Below are 19,671 nucleotides of genomic sequence, written 5' to 3'. Positions count from 1 at the left end.
AGAGAGTGAAGGCTTTCCCACAGAAAGCTGCCCCTCCCCACTCTCTTCTCAGGGCCAGTGCAATCCCACACCCTAGATCACTGCTGGGGATGGAGAGGAGATCCCCTTACCTCCTTCCACTTCCTCCCGGGGGTCCAGCACCTCCATCTTCAGATGTATGGCTGCATGGGTCTCTCAGACATCTTTTGTGTTGTGTGAATGTCCTCTGTTGATTTACGAATATCCTTTTCAATGTATCTTAGCGGGGAGAGTCTAAGGAAAGAGTTCATTCTGCCATGATGCTGACATCACTTCCATTTTGTATTATTTTTAAAAGTTATAATTCTAATTGGAATTGCAATATTATCATTATAAGTTACATGCAAATATTATATTTGTCATATGTAAATATTATATATACATTTATATAGTGAGTTTGGAAGATCTAACATTTTAATTATTTTCAGTCTATACATCTAAGAACTTAGTATACAGTAGTCTGCCCTTTATCCACGGAGGATATGCTCCAAGGACTGCAGTGGATGCCTGAAACCACAGATAGTACCAAACCCTACACCCACTATGTTTTTTCCTGTACATACATACCTATGATAAAGTTTAATTTATAAATTAGGCACAGTAAGAGATTAACAACAATAACTAATAATAAAATACAACAATTATAATGATATACTGTAATAAAAGTTATGTGATGGAGGTTTCTTTCTCTCTGTCAAAATGTCTTATTGTACTGTGCTCACCCTTCTTCTCATGATGATGTGAGATGATACAGTGCCTACATGATGAAATGAAATGAGGTGAATGATGTAGGCATTGTGATGTAGCATTAGGCTGCTATTGACCTTCTGATCATATGTCAGAACGAGGATCATCAAGCCATTACCGTGTCTATGGTTGGATGTCAGGAGCAGATAATGTCTGTGGCTGACCATGGAGAACTGAAACTGTGGGAAGTGAAACTGTGAGTAAGCGGGAGACTACTGTCTATCTAAGAACTTAGTAGGATTTTCCATTTGTTTGAGTCTTGTTTTCAGGACTTTATAGTTTTCTTCACACAGTATTCCTTTGCATTTTATCACAATCATGAAGTAATTCTTTCCATTTTCATGTTTAGGTGATTTCTGCTATAGATTGTGTAAACATATTTTTATATCTATCCAACTTACCAATTCAAATACTTTCTTCTAAGGCTCTTAGGTTTTCCAGGAATATAATAAAAAGTAGAGAGTTTTGTCTTTTCTTTTCCACTGCCTATACAAATTATTTTACCATCTATTCTTACTGCATTTGCTGAAACTTCTACGACAATGCTGAATAAAAATGGCAAGAGCAGCAATCTTATCTAGTCCCTCATCATAATTAACGTGATTTTAGTGTTTTGCTATTTATAATAATGTTTACCAATGTTTTGTAGTCTTTATCATATTTAAAATGTTCCTCATGTGCATACTTTCTTAAAGTTATTATGAAAAATAGCTGCTGAATGTTTATCAAAATAGCTTTTCAGCATCTATTGACATGTTCGTTTATTTTTCTGCTTTAATATGCTGATGTAATGAATTATATTGCTTGATTTCCTGATACCTATGCAACCTTGCATTCTTGGAACAAACTCTACTTGGCCATGGTTTGTTAATCTGCTAATGTACTGCTAGATTATTGTAGCTAACATCATATTTAGAATTTTTTGCATCTAATGTTATATTGATCTTTTTACAGCATATGATCAAGTTATATTAATAAGACTGGCTTCATAAACACTACGAGAACTTGTCTATCTTCTTCTATAGTCTAAAATAATTTAAATTACAACAGAATTGCTTGCCCCTTAAGATTGGATAGTGTTCAGCTATGCAATTATCAAATCCTGTTAACTTATCAATAATACATATTTAATCACTTTTCCAATCTCTTCTGTGGTGCTTGGTCTATTTAAGTTTTCTACTTCTTCATTCAATTTTTAAAATTTGTATTTTCCTAGGAAATCATCAATGTTTTATCAATTTCCAAATTATCTTTTTGAGATTAAGATTTTCTGCGCAGTCAAGTAGATGATCAACATTTTTTGTAAATATTACATTAAGGTTAAAAATCTACATATTCTTTAGGGGTCAATAAATAAATAAATTTGTGTCTAATAAATAGAAATGTATTGAATCTACCTTGTAGTAGACACTAACTATAGGCTTAGGATAAATAGATCAACTTTCCCTGTCTCCCCCGAAGCTCATCTCCAAACTTTTCTATGAAGGTATTCACCACACCAGTCCCAATGGCTAGGTAACTTTTATTTATACTTAGGTCTCTATTTCGTGTTACTTCCCCCAGGAAGTTCTCCTTTGTACCCTAGACTGAGTTGTGGAACAGGCACAAGACACAGAACGTTTTCTTCTTAACACTTATCTCATTTGTAATTATATTGTTATTTGTATAAGGAATAGAGTAATATCTTTCTCTCCTACTTTTTAGTAACCTCCATGAGGATAGAATAATGTCTGCTTTATCTTACCCCCAAAACATAAGTTGAACATGGTAGAGTGTGTGGCACATCATAGGCATGCAATAACTGTTTTTTACACGAACAAATGAATAAAAGATCTGTTAATCAAAGGAAATATAAATCCAGGAACCATCACTGGCAGTTTTCCGCCATGTGGTTGGAAACCCAGGCTGCCTGCATCAGAGAATTTTGAAGCAGACATGGAAGACAAAAGCAGAGTAGAGAAACCGAGGAAAAGAAAATTTCCTAGCTCACAAGAGCATAAAAGTTACTGTCTAAAGTTTGAATCAGAGGCCCAATCGCCTCCCATTCATTGGGTCTGTGAGACCTGCTCTAGCCTTGTAATTCCACTTTTTGTTGAAGGTAAAAACAAAAGCACATTTCCTTAGTTTTTACCTCATGTCCATTTTCTGTCCCAGGAGCCCATCCAGGACACATGCTACATTCAATTGTCATGTCCCTTAGGCTTCTCTTGGCTGTGAGTGTTTCTCAGACTTTCCTTGTTTTCTATGACCACATTTTATTTTTTGTACTTTCTTTTATTCCTTCTAATTTTATGTTTAATTTGTGTTCACCTTGGTTTACTTTGTTGTCTCCTTCTCCTCTTGCTATTTTTTGTCGATTTTCATAAATTTCTTTTCATTATCTTTTTCCGTTTGTTAATATTGTTATTCTACTGTAACTTTCTATTCCATAAATGTTTGCCCCCCCCCCCAGGGGCTCATAACAAAATACATAACTTTGTGATATTTTTTAAAAAGCAAGACGTAATTTATTTCCTTCACCAAGATACTCTGCACTAATAAGTCTTTTAGAATGTTTTCACTCTTGCTCTTCTCAACTCTGCCCTTATCCAGACCAAGATAGAATCTCTGAAATGCTTTGCTTCATGACTTTTCTCCTCTTTCACCTCTAACTTCTAGATTTCTCTGAGATAGTACAGTACTTTTGGTTCCAGATTATTATTAATAACTACCCTTCCATGGTTCCTTTCTATTCTAAGCATTCTTATGTAGGATAGCTAGCACGCACTCCTACTCTATTCCTGTCCGTCTGGATTTAACTGTCTATGCACTGCTGAGCATTGCTCCTTTTCCTCCTCATGTTCTCCTGTCTTTGGTGGTGGGGCTGGGAGTGGGCAGAGGTGTAATTGTTTTGGTGTCATGGTTTGTCACCTAGTCCTCCCTCTGGTAGTTTCCTCTGGTACCCAAGATGCATGAGTGAGATGCTCTGTGGGTCACAGCACAACCACCCTTCCACCATCTTGAAAGGTGAATGACATGTTAGTGGGTAAGGGGTTTCCGGTTGTAGTCTTTTTCTCTCAATAGTCAGATGCCATTCCACCATCTTCTACTTAAGGCACAGCATATGAAACATTGTATAGCAGTGTGATTCTTTAAGAAACTGGTTATTTCTGTATGGAAGTTTGCAATGGTTTCTCTTCATTCTTGGACCTTAAGAATTTTCCAGACTAGCTTCTGGGACTTTTTTTCTCATTCCTTCTGCTTGGAACATGGTGAATAGTTTCAATTTGCACATTTAGGTCTTTCTTAATCTTGGGGACGTTTTCTTCTTTTATTAGTTTAATTATTGCCTCTTATCCATCTGGTCCTTTTCTCCTCTCTAGATCTTCTTTTAGTCACATGTTAGTTCTTCTGGATATATTCTCCAAAAACATTTGTTTTCCTCTCATGATTGTCTTCTTCTTGTGTTCCTGCTCCATGTTTTGAAATACTACTTCCAGTTGAATTTCCAGGCCACTAATGTAAGTCTTAACAGTGACCATTACTCCCCTTCAATTCATTTACCAGCATTTTTAGTTCAAAAATCATGCAGAAACTCTTGTAAAAATATAATTGAATACTCTCACATGTTTCTATATTTATGTTCAAGTTTTAATCCTTTCATCTAAGGGCTTATCCTGCATATCTCTTGTTTTCCCTCTCTCAAGCTGCTGGGCCCCTCGCAACCCTGGAGGTTGGGTCCAGCTGTCAGAGTTCTTCAAACAATGCCACGGAATGTGGTTCTCAAAGTGTGGTCTGCAGAGCCCTGGAGACCCCTGAGACTCTTTCAGGGGGTCTACAAGATCAAAATACTTTTCATGATAATCTTAACGTGTTCTTTGCCTTTTTCCCTGTGTTGACATTTGCTCTGATGACGCAAAAACAACGATAAGTAAAACTGCTTCTCCCTTGGCAGGAATCAAAGCAGTGTCACCAAAATGTATCAGCTGTCACTGTAACGTTCACCACCACGTGTGAGAAAGTGAAGAATTAAGGACACGAGTTGTTTGTGAAGGTCTCATTGCAATAAAGGGCCAAGCCGGGCTCACATACGGATCTCCAGCCAAGCATCACAGACACCAGGCTTGTCTGTGGTCTCCCTCTCCATAATAAACCGGCTCTAATTTTAGAAAGAAGAAAAAGAGGAGGAAAACAAAAATAGCCATAAAACATATTTTACAAGAGTAGTGACTAAGGAAAAAAACAATCCGTTCTCCTCAGACTTTCTTCATCTTTAACATCATTCAACACCTAATGTGCTGCTTTGGCAACCAGAAAAAAGGCACAGACTGCTCCTAAACCGAGGCTTCCCTGGCCGGGTGCCAAGGCCACGCACCCGCCCCTCTGACTGGCCGCTCACTCTGCCGCAACCCTGAAGTGACCATTCCCTCTGCTGCGGGGCTGTATTTTTCATCAGGATAAAAAGGAAGCTTGGACTTTTGGTCGAGAATCTTATACCCCTTGTTTCTCCTGTAATATCATTTCCTTCTTCTGGGCTCAGGGTCGGATATATATCTTGAAGGACCCAGTGCCAAATGAAAATGAAAGCCCCTTATTTAAAAAGCAGGAGAACGTGCTATGAAAAGTACGAAGTATAAAGATTTTTCCTTTAAAACTATTTCGTTACTTAGAAAATAGAGGTAACAGTGATACACAAGTTACAACAAACTTACAAATTTACAAAATAGTATTTTCATTTTTTTAAAGATTGGCACCTGAGCTAACAACTGTTACCAATATTCCTTTTTTGTTTTTTTTTAAATATTGGCACCTGAGCTAACAATCGTTGCCAATCTTTTTTTTTTTCTTTCTGCTTTTTCTCCCCAAATCCCCCCAGTATATAGTTGTATATTTTAGTTGTGGGTCCTTCTAGTTGTGGTATGTGGGACGCTGCCTCAACGTGGCCTGATGAGCAGTGCCACGTCCGCGCCCAGGATCCGAACCAGAGAAACCCTGGGCCTCCATAGCAGAGGCAAGAACTTAAACACTCGGCCACAGGGTCAGCCCCAGTATTTGGTAAATATTATTTGATGGGATTTAAAATTATTATGTAATGTGATTTTAAAATATTATGTGATGTGATAAATGGTAATACTTTACTAATGTAATAGCTTGATTGATCATATTTTATTCTGGTTTACTTTTCTACAAATTTATATATTAGGTCATCAAAATCTATACTTTTTGCAAAGGTATTTTTAATAGACATAACTGAAAGCAATATCGGTTGCTCTTGCAAATGCAAGATTACAAACAATTTTTGACAATTTTTAATTTTGAGAAGGATCTTTCTTCATATGCAACTGTTGCTGGAGCTATTAAGAGTATTTTATGGGCTATGACAACATTGTTGGGATTATTTGGGGAGATTATATTGGGATAAATTTCTGATAAATTGTACCAAAATATAAATTTTATTACCTCTGAAACTGGTGATTGTCACGAAATAATTTTTCTAAAAGATTCAGCTCTCTGTACAAATGGGTTTCATGTAAGTTTGAAGTTAACTTTAAGTGTAAATGTATACAGTATTATTTTAATGTTTCCTGGAACTTGTGGAGCAGCAGTTGCTACTTCTGCTGCTGTTGGCTTCTGTCCCCACCACCTATCTGGACCCAGGTCCTGTCCTGGCCACCCTCTCAGGGAGCCTGAACTGCCCCGAGGCATGCACAGGAGACGTGCGCCGGCTGTTCCGTGCCTGCACTGCCAGCTGCACCCGTGGGCTGCGGGGAACCACAACCACCCACATGCGCGGGGCTGCCTGGGTATCTCCACTGCTCATGTGCACACTCCATTGGCCCATCAGACATCATCACAAACACAAGTTCAAAGATAAAATGACCTTAAGAATTTTAAGACAGTCACAGTAGAACATTAAACCAAGATCAGGGCCCGTCTCAACTCAGGCCCTATGCAACCACTGCCCCTGCCTGGGAGTCCAGGCACATAACAAAGGTAATTTCTGGTTTTCCACTGGCTAGTGGTTTGAACTGGAGTGTTTAATGCACTTTTTATTGGCAATCTAGTAAGTAATTTGTCTTATAAATCTGCCATTTACAATCTCTCCTTCTGGAGGCTATGCACAGTTCTCTAAGCCAGCAATTGTCTCCCTTCTTATAAATCAGTTCACCGCCTTCTTTAGGAAACCAATGTGAAACTAACTCTAAGTAGTTACTAATGACTTGAATACGGTGCTGGGTCTTTCTGAGCCCCTAATTTTCACAGGACTGATTAGCTCAGGCATAAAGAAGCTCTAGAATCACCCAGCCACTTAAAACATGATAGGCATAAATTCCATCCATAGCATAATTCAGAGAGCAAGTTCTGGAGCAATCCTGCCTGTTCAAATCCCACTTTTACCTCCACTTTCCTGCTGTGAGCCTTTCACATGTCACTAACCTCTATAAGCCTCAGTTTCCTCTTCTATAAAATGGGGATAACAGCATACCTTTAAATATAGGGTTTGGCAAATGTGTGTTATTACTACTCAATTCTAGATTAAGTGAGATGCAATCTCTTAGTTTATAGCAGTGATGTTCTTAAGAAGACAAAAAATGCTAGCTTTGACTGACAATTTTTTTTTTTGTAAAACGTAGAGGATGTTCACTACTGCTTTCTGAAGGTGTCTACAAAGAAGCAGAAATGGAATCCAATTCAGGAAGGCCATTCAGAAAGCAGAGTTGGGCGAAGGTGGCTACGGGATCAGCTGTGGTGGGAGGTAACTGTGTGTGCATGCATGCATGTGTGTGTGTGTGTGTGTGTGAAGAAAAGGCTCTGAGTCTGCCTATGATCAGCCCTGTACTTACTTGAAAGCGGGCCTTGAGTGTCCATGTCTACAACCAACAAGTACACTTGACTTTCTTTTGCTTCCTGGGATTGCCTCCTCTTGTTTCCATGGCAGCTGTCAGCAGAACTGCAATGGGACAACACAGTTAAGGAACATAGAACAGAGCACCTCCTTTTACCCCCACAAGACAAAAAACAGGCATTTTTCAAAGTTGATTTTTGTTCTCTTCAAAACTGGGAAGAGGCTTTTCAAACCTACCTTATGTTTGGTCATGAATTTGAAGCACTAGCCAACAGCAGGGTTTGATAAAAAGGAATTCCAAATTAAAAAAAGAAATTCACAATTAGGTTTCTTCACCCTTAGCAGTATGGACTAAAAGATCAATCAGGGTTCATTAATCAACCCTATGTATCAATAGATAGGCACACGTAAAAAATTAATTTCTTTTCTGATGGACTGAATAAAATGTAGTGTGATCTATTACAAGAAGTCAAATCATCAAAAAATGATGAGATTACATCATTTCATTAAGTATTCCCATAAGATTTGTGTTACAGAAGATCTGCAGGTGTGTCTTCTGCTAAATGAGTGGCCTCTTAAATGGTCACTAAACCATCACTGTGTCCTTCCCACTGCCCCATCTCTACTTGTCCAAGCTTTGTCTGCCTTCCCAGCCAAGACTGGGGATAGCTGTCCAAGGCCGCCCCCTATTATGCTTAATTCCCTTTTCAACCAGCTGTCTTAGTCAACGTCTGATGAGAACCCGAGTGAGGAAAAGAAGAACCTCTTTGAGATTTTACCACAGAGGGAATGTTATGCAAAGAATTAGTTATAGGGGTGATGGAAGAGCTGAGAAGCCAACAGGGGATGGTGAGGAAACTCAGAGAGCAGCAACAGCAGGAAGCCATTGCTTCCCTTGAGCTACAGGATAAAGGAGGAGGTGTTCCTGGACCCCAGGGGCTAGGATCACCTGGGAGAGACTGGCAGGCCCATCCAGTGGGCATTGGAGCAATGAAAGAGATTCAGGGCAACATCCCAGACCAATTAAGCCAGAATCCCTGCAAATGGGACCAGGCATCAGTAGTTTTTAAAACTCCCCAGGTGATTCCAATGTGCAATCAGGCTTGAAAACCATTGCTTAAAGCATCTACTCAGAATCTGCATTCCTAGGATTGCATCTGTCCCAGACTGAGCAGACACAGGGAAAAGAGTTGTCAACACACCATCACTCGATGTCCAGAAGCAGAAACCAAACACGCCAGTAGATCAGGCAGCCAACCTGCTCTAAGATGCCTTTGAAGCAATATCCAAGAACTGTATTTGATTTATAGAACTTTGCTTCATAGGTAACCCTTTATTAATTGCTCTATAAAATAAGTTATTTGAAAGAGCCATATTTTGCTTAATGTCTACCAAAAAAAATGGTTAAATATCACACTGTATGACAACTATAGTAAACCATTATCTAGCACAATTGATGGACAAGGCATTTCAAATATACATAATTTGACTAAAGTGGAATATCCTGCTTAATAACTATTAACTTTCACTTATTAAGTGTATGCTAATTATTTTTTGAATGAACTAATCATCAAAGGAAGATTAATGTTCACTGTGATATTATTGTGATTTTTTTACTGTATTTTAATTCTTTTAAAATGGATAATCCATGATGATACATATAAAGAATCTGTTAACTAGAAACAAACATCTTAATATGATCTTCTTTTAAATGACTGAGAAGGCATTTCAGGATTTTGTACAGCCCTAGGGTAATCACTATGAACAATTATCATCATAAATACTGTTAAAGAGAAGCCGGATTGGCAAAACTCCCAGGTAATTAGAGTTCAACCAAGCCTTGGTAACTGGAGAAACAGTTAACTCTTTTTAAAGAACCACATATAATGAGTTTCTACCCCTTTTAATTAAGGATTTATTCATACAGGAAATGTTTATTAAGCAATTAATATACATGCTAGGGAATAACAAGACAAATAAGATGAGGCCCCTGCCTTAGAGCATTTTATAATCTCATGGAAGAGATTAAACAATCACACAAGTCCTAATATGAGGTAGTAAGTACTGACTCTAGTCTTCAGGGAGGTTTGAGGATGACAACACCTGAAGACATGAGAAAGGAGACTTGAGAGCAAATGCCAGCTGATCGTGAGGAGCAAGGACACACATTAAAAGTATTTGAAGAGAGAAGTGACAATCAAAATGGCACTTGTGTAGAATGGATACAAGCCAGAAAACCATTTAGGGACTATTGAGAATATCAAAGCAAAGGATTCAAGAAGGACAGTTGCAGAGCCAGCCCTGATGGGCTGGTGGTTGAAATTTGGTGCTCTCAATGCTTTAGCAGCCCAGGTTCAGGGCCCAGGTGTGGAACCACACCACTCGTCAGTTGCCAAGCTGTGGCAGTGGCTCACATAGAAGAACTAGAAGGACTTACAACTAGAATATACAGCTATGCACTGGGGCTTTAGGGAGGAAAAAAAAAAAGGAGAAAGATTGGCAATAGATATTAGCTCAGGGTGAAACTTCCCAGCAAAAAAAAAAGAGTTCAAGTGATGCTATAAGTTTCCTGTTCCTAAACTTAGACAAAAAAGAGAGGGAAAAAAAAGGACAATTGCAGCAAGTATCCAAAAGAAATGGGGATGCAAGAAATATTAGAATTTTAAAAATCCATAGAAATTCATTCCTGAAGGCCTCTAAAGGATGACTGGGGAAAATTAAGGAAACAACAAAAAAAAAGAGTTTGTTTGAAGGGAAAGATGAATACGCTCCCGAGACGTATCTGGTTGAAGGCTGGAGAGACATCTAACAAGGGACATCCACCAGGAATGCACTGAAGAATACACACTGTTTGCAAAGTCGTTTTATTAGGATATTGTCATTGTGTAACTATCCAAAAATAAAACACTCACTTGTCATTTGTATTCCAAAATATTGTGAATAAAAATATAAATTCATGTGTTAACACAACATTCTTAAAGGCTTTCAAAAACAGCAGTGAAGTCATCTTCACATGCATCAAATCTCTGCTCTTTCCACTTCACTTTAACAGAATCATGATGGCGATGATGATATCTTCCAGGCTTTTAGGTTGATGTTGAAGAATACCAGATCCAACTGTTTATATGTCCGTCATATGAACAGTGATGATCTTTGGTGCACTTTGCAGATTTGTGCTTTACTGGCCAGGGCTGGAGAGACCACTGAGATGATAGAGATTGTATTTTGCAATTGTATTGCAATTAGGTTGGCAATAGCCCTACCCTTTGCCTTATAAGCTTAAGGGTATTTCTTTGACTCTTCCCTTTTTTTCTCTATCTCCTTAAGAAGTGACGGGAGGGATGTCATCACTCCATCCTAACAAGTAAAAAGCTGAACAGACTGAAAAATTAACAACTCTTCTTGGATCCATAGGGAGAGGAGGGCACAGGGCAAACTGGTGCCACCAAGATTGGAGAGAGAGACAAAAAAATATAGGAAGTCATGGCTTACCCAAGCAGAGTCATGAGTGGAAACCACCTTGGGAACTAGTTCCAGGGTAGGAAAATATGAACTGTAATTCATGATTTGCCAGAGGCTCAGTGTGGACAACATTGAGAGTTAGAAACTCCACATAGACCCGTCATAGGGTGTCCCCAAAATTTTGTGAGATTTACCTTCAGGAGCTCAACCAGCTTCCCAAAGTAAATGTTGAAGAAAGATCCCCTCATGCTTCCAGCAGGGAATGGGGAAAAGGAACCATTTTGAAATATGTCAGAGTACTCTGTTCTTCTAAACAAGCCCTGTCCTCAGGAGGAACTGCTTAGCCAGAGCGTAACCTGTTGTGGGTATTATCAGAACCTAACTGACCTGGGGGAAGGGAAATACCCAACTCTAGTCAGCTCTAGCCATCCACATGAAGGAAGGGAAATACCCAATTGCGTCTCACTCTAGCCATCCTATCCCACCTAAAGGGGGAAAAAAGCTGAGAATCACTTGTGAAGTTCATAGTCCAGAGGCACAGGCTCACTAAAAGGATGAGACCTAATCATAGGACTATAGAACACTTCCCCTCCCTCCACACCTCACGACCACATTACTAAAGTCCTATTTACAGCAGTTCCTTTTCCCTGGTACATCATATTTTGCTATTGAAAAAAAAAATTATGAGGCATACCAAAAGGCAAGAAACACAATTCGAAGACACAGAGCAAGCATCAGAACATGTTAGGGGTGTTGGAATTATCAGACCAGGAATTTAAAACAGCTATGATTAATATGCCAAGGGCTCTAATGGGTAAAGCAGACAGCATGCGAGAACAGATGGACAGTATAAGCAGAGAGATGGAAATCCTAACAAGAATCACAAAGAAATGCTGAAGATCAAAAACACTACAACAAAAATGAAGAATGTCTTTGATGGGCTTACAAGTAGACTGGACACAGCTAAGGAGAGAATCCCTGAGTTTGAGGATATCTCAATAGAAACCTCCAAACCTGAAAAGAAAAGGGAACAAAGACTGAAAGAAACAGAACAGAATATCCAAGACTATGAGGCAACTACAAAAGGTATAATATATGCATGGTGGGGGTACAAGAAGGAGAAGAAAGAGAGAAAGGAAAAAAAAGAAATATTTGAAACAATAATGACTGAGAATTTTCCCAAATTATTGTCAGACACAAAACCACAGATCTAGGAAGCTCAAAGAACATCAAGCAGGATAAATGCCAAAAAATCTACACCTAGGTATATCATTTCAAACTACAGAAAATCACAGATGAAGAAAAAATCCTGAAAGAAATCAGAAGAAAAAACATCTTACCTATAGAGAAGCAAAGAATTACACCCAACTTCTCCTCAGAAACCACACAAGCAAGAACAGAGTAAAGTGAAATATTTAAAGTGTCAAGACTAAAAACAAACCAACACAGAATTCCATTCCCTTTGAAATTATCTTTCAGAAGAAATAAAGGCTTTCTCAGACAAGGGAAAAAACGAGGGCATTTCTTGCCAGTTGCCCTGCCTTAGAAGAGATGTTAAAAGAAGTTCTTTAGAGAGAAGAAAAATAATGTAGGTCAGAAACTCAGATAAAGTAAGGAAGAGCATTAAAGCAGGATAAGTGGGGATAAAATAAAAACTCTTATTTTCCTTATTAATTATTCTAATAGATAAAAGTTTGTTCAAAATAATAGCAACAATGTATTCAATTGTATATGCTTGTCTATATATCTTATGTGTATATATACTTATATATAAGTGAAATGAATGACAGCAATGACACAAAGGATGGGAGGGAGAAATTAGGATTATTTTGTTATTATAAGGTATTTATACTATCCATGAAGTGGTATAATGTTATTTTAAAGTGGACTTGGATTAGCTGTAAATGTATATTGCAAATGCTAAGGCAACCACTAAAAAAAGTAAAAAAAGAAGTATAACTGATAGGCTACAAAAGGAGAGAAAATGGAATTATATAAAATGCTCAATTAAAACCACGAAAGCAGAAAAGGAGTGGAAAATAAAAATAGGAACAAAGAACAAAGACAACAAATAGAAACTACGAATACAGTAGATATTAATATAACTATATCAGTAACCACTTTGTATGGTCTAAATGCACCAATTAAAAGACAGAGATTGTCAGAGTGAGCCAAAAAACAAGACCCAACTATATATTGGCTAAAGAAACACCTAAATATAAAGATACATATTGATTAAAAGTAAACAATGAAGAAAAATATACCATGCTAACACTAACTAAAAGAAAGCAGGAGTAGCTATATTAATTTTAGGCAGAACAGACTTCAAAGCAAGGAAAGTTATCAGACATAAAGATGGGCATTGCATAATGATAAAGGGGTCAATTTTCCAAGAAGACACAACAATCTTAATGTGTACATGTCTAACAACAGAGCATCAAACTACGTGAGGCAAAAACTACAAGGATAAATGGATGAATCCACTATCATAGCTGGAAATTTTAGCACCCCTCTATCAGAAAATCACAGATCCAGCAGGCAATAAATCAGTGAAGACATAGTTGTACTCAACAGCACCAGCGACCAACTGGATATAATCAACAAATATAGATTACTCCATCCAACAACGACAGAATACACATTCTTACCAAGTTCTTGTGGAACATTCACCAAGATAGACAACATTCTAGACCATAAAACACACCTCAACAAATTTAAAAGAATAGAAATCATACAATATCTGCTCTCAGACCAGGATGGAATTAAAGTAGAAATCGATAAAAGAAAGATAAGTGGAAAATCCCAAAATACATGGAGATTAAACAACACACTTCTAATTAACACATGGGTCCAAGAAGAAATATTTAGAGAAATTTAAAAATATTTTGAGATAAATGAAAATGAAAGCACAACTTATCAAAATTTATGTAATACAGCAAAGGCAATGCCTAGAAGGAAATTCATAGTATTGAAAGCATATATCAGAAAAGAAGAATGATCTAAAATCATCTAATTTCCATCTTAGGAAACTAGAAAAAGAAGAGCAAATTAAATCTAAAGTAAGCAGAAGAAAAGAAAATAATAAGAATTAGAGGAGAAATCAATGAAATCGAAAACATAAAATCAATGAAACCCAAAGCTAGTTCTTTAAAAGATCAGTACAATCAATAGGCCTCTAGCCAGGCCAATGGAGGAAAAACTGAGGACACAAATTACTAATATCAGAATAAAAGGGATGGGCCAGCCTCAGTAGCCTGGCAGTTATGTTTGGTGTGCTCTGCTTTGGTGGCCTGAGTTTGGATCCCAGGTGCAGACCTACACCACTTGTCTGTTAGCAGCCATGCTGTGGTGGTGGCCCACATTTAAAAAAAAAGAAAAACAGAGGAAGATTGTCAATGGATGTTAGCTCAGGGCAATCTTCCTTAGCAAAATAAATAAATCAACTAAAATAAAAGAGAGGACATCACTACATATAACAAGGACGTTGAAAGGATAATAAAGGAATACTACGAACTCTATGCCTACAAATTTGATAATCCAGATGAAATAGACCAACTCCTAAAAAGACACAATTTGTCAAAACTCACACAGATGAAATAGACAATCTGAATAGGCCTATATCTATAAAAGAGATTGAATGAATAATTAATAATCTTTCAAAACAGAAGGCACCAGGCCCAGATGGGTTCACTGGTGAATTCTACCAAACATTTAAGGAAGAAATGATACCAATTCTCTAAGGTGATGGGAGTGGATTTAGTGTGAAAGAGAGTCAGACAATAACAATAACTTACATCCTGATGATACTTTGACATTTACTAACTACTTTCTCATATGACATTAACACGCTTAAGCTTCATGATAACCCTGGAAGGTGGATGTCATTAACCACTTTACAACAGATGCACCAAGCACTGAAAAGAAGTAGCAAATAATTAAACCTAGGTCTCATGATCCCTCCAGGTGGGAAAGGGCCAGGTTACGACAGAGTTTTGCTGGGTTCAGAAGAGTTATATCCAGAACTATGCTATTTTTCTGACTTTAAACTGCCCAACTCAGCAATCCTCCTTCAAGACTAGATTCATTTGCTCTTCATTCAAAGCATATTTTTTGATAAGTTCTTTTTTTTATTGAGGTATAATTGACCTATAGCATTATATTAGTTTCAGATTTACTAGATATATTTTTAATGATGAAAAATTCCATTAAACTTATAAATTGTATGCCTCACAATGCATATCTATATCATCAGGAAATATACACACAATTTCATGTAGTTAGAACTAATATAGATGTGTTTTTATCATTTTGTATTAAATACACATTACCACAAGATATTTCAGCTTATAGGATATTTGTATGCTGAGGCTCTTAATTCAGAGTTACTGTTCTAAAATGTTAAGAAAGAGAAAGAAAAGAAAATTCATCCTAGTTTTATTTTATTTTATTTTATTTTGTGAGGAAGATTGGCCCTGAGCTAACATCCATTGCCAATCTTCCACTTTTTGCTGAGGAAGATTAGCCCTGAGCTAACATCTGTGTCCATCTTCCTCCATTTTGTATATGGGATGCCACCACAGCATGGCCTGATGAGTAGTGGTGCATAGGTCCATGCCCAGGATCGGAACCTGTGAACCCCAGGCCACCAAAGCAGAGCATGCAAACTTAATGACTATGCCACAGGACCAGCCCCATCCTATTTTTTCATAACTTTTTCAGATTGTATTATTTTTTTATTTTAAAAAGTATAGTTATTTAGATCTAGAAGTCTGATTCAAAAATGATTATGGATTTGAGAATTTGTTATTAGAACACTGTATCTTAAAGTTCTGATTATGACGGCCCTAAATTGGCACCTGTTTACCATCCATAGCACCATTCTGTTTTGTTCTGGCCCTTTCTACCATTCCAGTAGAAACAGACTAGTAGGTCTTTTCTATCTCTTGGTATCCATGTTAGAACAAACTACATCCATCCTTCAAACAACCATAGAGGGCCCTTCGCCCCCTGCTACTCAAAGTGTGGTCCACAGAACCATGGCATCTTGGGCATCCCCAGGAAGGTTAGAAATGCAAGGTCTCAGGCCCATCCCAGATCCATGGAATCAGTCAAGCCGCGTCACCAAGATCCCAGGTGATTTATGTGCACATCAAAATTGGAGAGGCGTGGATTTAGATCATCTGTTCACAGTTTTAGCTTCCCTTTGTAATCACCTGGGAGCTTTAAAATATACCCATGCCTGGATCCCACCCCCGGAGATTTTGATTTAATTGGTCTTGGGATTTTTTAAAAGCTCCCATCCGACTCTAATGTGTAACCAAGATGAAACCACATTGGTCTTGAGTAGCTCCCTCTCTTTATAGACAAGAACAATAAGGTTTAGTGGGTTAGGTGACTTGCTCCAGGTTATAAAGTAAATTGGAGAGCAGAACTAGAAATTGGAAGATCCCAATCTGCTTTGGGGCTGCCTTCATTATATAGGAGCCTGTTCCTTCCAAAACTAGTCGTCTCTGTTTCTCAATTTAGGAATGTTTTGACTTTCTGGACATACTTTAATGCCTCTCTTACAGTTTTCATCTATACTTTGCTTCCCTTCTCTCTGCCGTGATATCCAGCTTCATAAGCCCCGAAATCATCCTCAGCCTTTCCAGCCTCTTTGTAAACGCCCTTCTCAGTATCTTGGACTGACCCTCTCTAAGCATCATCACCTCCAATGGCTCTGCTTCTCTTTCAACATAGCCCTTCCTGATACAAACCAAAAATGCTTCACCTCTAAGCTCTTGAATTCTGACATTTCAATTTCTGGCTCAATCCTCTCTGTCCCTCAATCTTCCTCATCTTCTTGCATCTACTGAATCTGTCCTTGACTACACTCTTTCAGGTAACCCAAGTTTCTCAAGGTACACTCTGTAGAATCACTTGGGATAGCCCCCTTGCCAAACCTCAGGTGCTGGAGCCATCTCCCCAAGGGCACTTCAGAAAGTGGGGAGGTGAGGAAAAGCTCTGGTCATCTGCATTTTGAAAGCACACCCCAAGGCCCCCAGATCCAGAGGCCCTGCTCCACGCATGGGCTCTTCCCAACCCTACAGGACCATGACATGCTTTCTGGCTCCCCTCATCTCCTTCCTTCCTCTCTAGGTGAACCACTGCAGCCACACCCCCAACACCGCTGGAATCTTGCGGCTCTCATCTTGTCGGTCTGATGGACAAGTAACCCCCACTGACTGTGTTTGTTTGGGTTGTTAGGTCCATGACAGGCATGGCTAAAATAAGAACATTTTTAAATGGAACCAATTTGAACCAAAATCTTGTTCATTTTTCATCTGTTGTCTTTTGCTAATGGAATATTTTCACCTGACCCGTCAACCTTTCTCTAATTATATCTCCATTTCGCTGCTCTGCCGTTACCACAACTGCCCCTGTTGACTGAAAATGTTGTATTTTGAAGCCTTTGGGCTACTCACCAGATACTCTTAATATCTATTATTTAAAAAGAAAAAAAATAGTTACAAAACCTTCATGTCTTAAATGCAACAGCATGGCCTTGAAACACTATAGAACTTGTATTCTAATCACTTGGAACTAAATTAGCCAAAGCCTTGAATCACATGCAGCTGGAGATCAAACAGGCTGAAATGCCTTAGGCGACACTTATACTTAAGGCTATAATTAGACAACGACTGCTACAATATTGCAAGGAAACTGAATTTTACAAATGAATCAACCGAAATTTGAAAAAGAAGAAACGTCAGCCTATTCTAGCAATTGATTAAGGGGTAACGTTTCAGTTGCAAATAATTTATATAAAATAAACTCAATTAAAATTAATTAGTTTTATTAGAAAATAATCATATTGAAAGATTATATCAAAATCAGAAACTCTATCAAAGATTTTTTTTTTTTGAGGAAGATTAGCCCTGAGCTAACATCTGCTGCCAATCCTCCTCTTTTTGCTGAGGAAGACTGGCCCTGAGTTAACATCCATGCCCATCTTCCTCTACTTTATACGTGGGATGCCTGCCACAGCATGGCTTACTGAGCAGTGCCATGTCAGCATCTGGGGTCCGAACCAGCAGACCCCAAGACCCTTGAAGCGGAAAGTGCGCACTTAACTGCTGCGCCACCCGGCCAGCCCTATCAAAGATTTTTGAATCACGTGAAAGTTTAGTTAATGGCCCTTCAATTATTTACCAACTAAAGACCAAACATACAAATTTCAGTGTTTTGTCTATGTCATTAGATTGTTTCAAAAGAGCAGATGGTGCAACATACTGATACAGAAACATCTGCCAAATTATTCTATCAATCCAACATTTGTAAAATTCAAATCCAAGAAAATAATCTAGTATTATATAGTAAATGTGGGGAACAACTTTTTTCGTTTAGTCTTACGGAGAGCATTCCATGAAGATGCATAGTCAAAGCCACAAATAAAATAACTAAAGGGCTTCAGGGTGAATTATATTCACTGTAATAGTCCTGGTTTTATGTTACTGAGCCCTAAATCTGATTAACATGCAATCACATGCACATTAAAAGTAAGTAGAATTAGTCTATTCAAATAATGTCTGGGGTAGGTGCTTTATTTATCAAATACTTACTAGGTTTGCACTGTGCTATGATAGATGCTACTCCCATTTCAAAGATGAGGAAATTGAGGCTCAGAGAGTTACCCAAGAGCACACCACTGTGAACCTGGGTCTTGCTGACTCTCTCCCTTGTGCCTTTCTCACTCAATTAATATGTAGGTTGAAATTTTTTTCTTGTCTAGCCTATTAGGTCAAAAAAGAGCTGGAATATCAGTCATCAAGTATTTTCTGGTGCATAGCAATCATTCTAGGTGTCCCATCACAGTATTCGTGGTATTTCCACCCTTTATTAAAGGTTACTTGTCATTTTTCTTGATCCTTTTCTCCTTAATATCACACAACAGGTATTTACCACAAATGTGAGACAACTGTTTCAGGAAATGCACTGCAACAAACAAAACTCCAAAGACATTTAATGGCAATAAAAACGGAAAAATGTAACGGGTCTGAGCAAAAAGCTACCCATTCTAGGAACTTCAAAGTATTTGCAGATGACATAAAAGGATTCCTTCCAGAAGACGAGTTCCCTATTTTGACTTGCAGATAAAATTGAACTTAACCTGGTAAATCTTGCAAACACAAATATTACTGACGAGTTGAGGGACATTGTGAAAAATGAAGAAAAAGGTACCATCTTCTCACTTAGTGATCAGTCTGGAGGTGATGATTTAGGACAGCAGTAAGTTTTACTGCTTTGTCACCTAGAGAGGATAGAAAAGGTTATTGCACATAAGCTTATCATTCCTTCCTGTGAATACCTAGAAGGGAGCTGTGCGGCATCTAACACACAGCCGTTTCTGATTCTTGATAGTCAGTCCCTATCAGGTCAGTCTCTGGACAAAGGTGACGTCACTGAGCTAATTTTGTTCATTGCTTTATTCCATCATTCATTCCTACATTTATTCAACTAATCAATATTTATTGAACTGTATTTTGTATAAGACACTGGGCTAAATACTGAAAAAAAGAAGTGGCCTCTGCCTTTCCCCCTCGAACCAGAGCTCTCCTGTCAAGGCTGGCCCATGTCAT

The sequence above is a fragment of the Equus asinus genome, chromosome 11 (genome assembly GCF_041296235.1).
Source record: "Equus asinus isolate D_3611 breed Donkey chromosome 11, EquAss-T2T_v2, whole genome shotgun sequence".
NCBI lineage: Eukaryota > Metazoa > Chordata > Mammalia > Perissodactyla > Equidae > Equus > Equus asinus.
Note: the sequence above shows the minus strand (reverse complement) of the source record.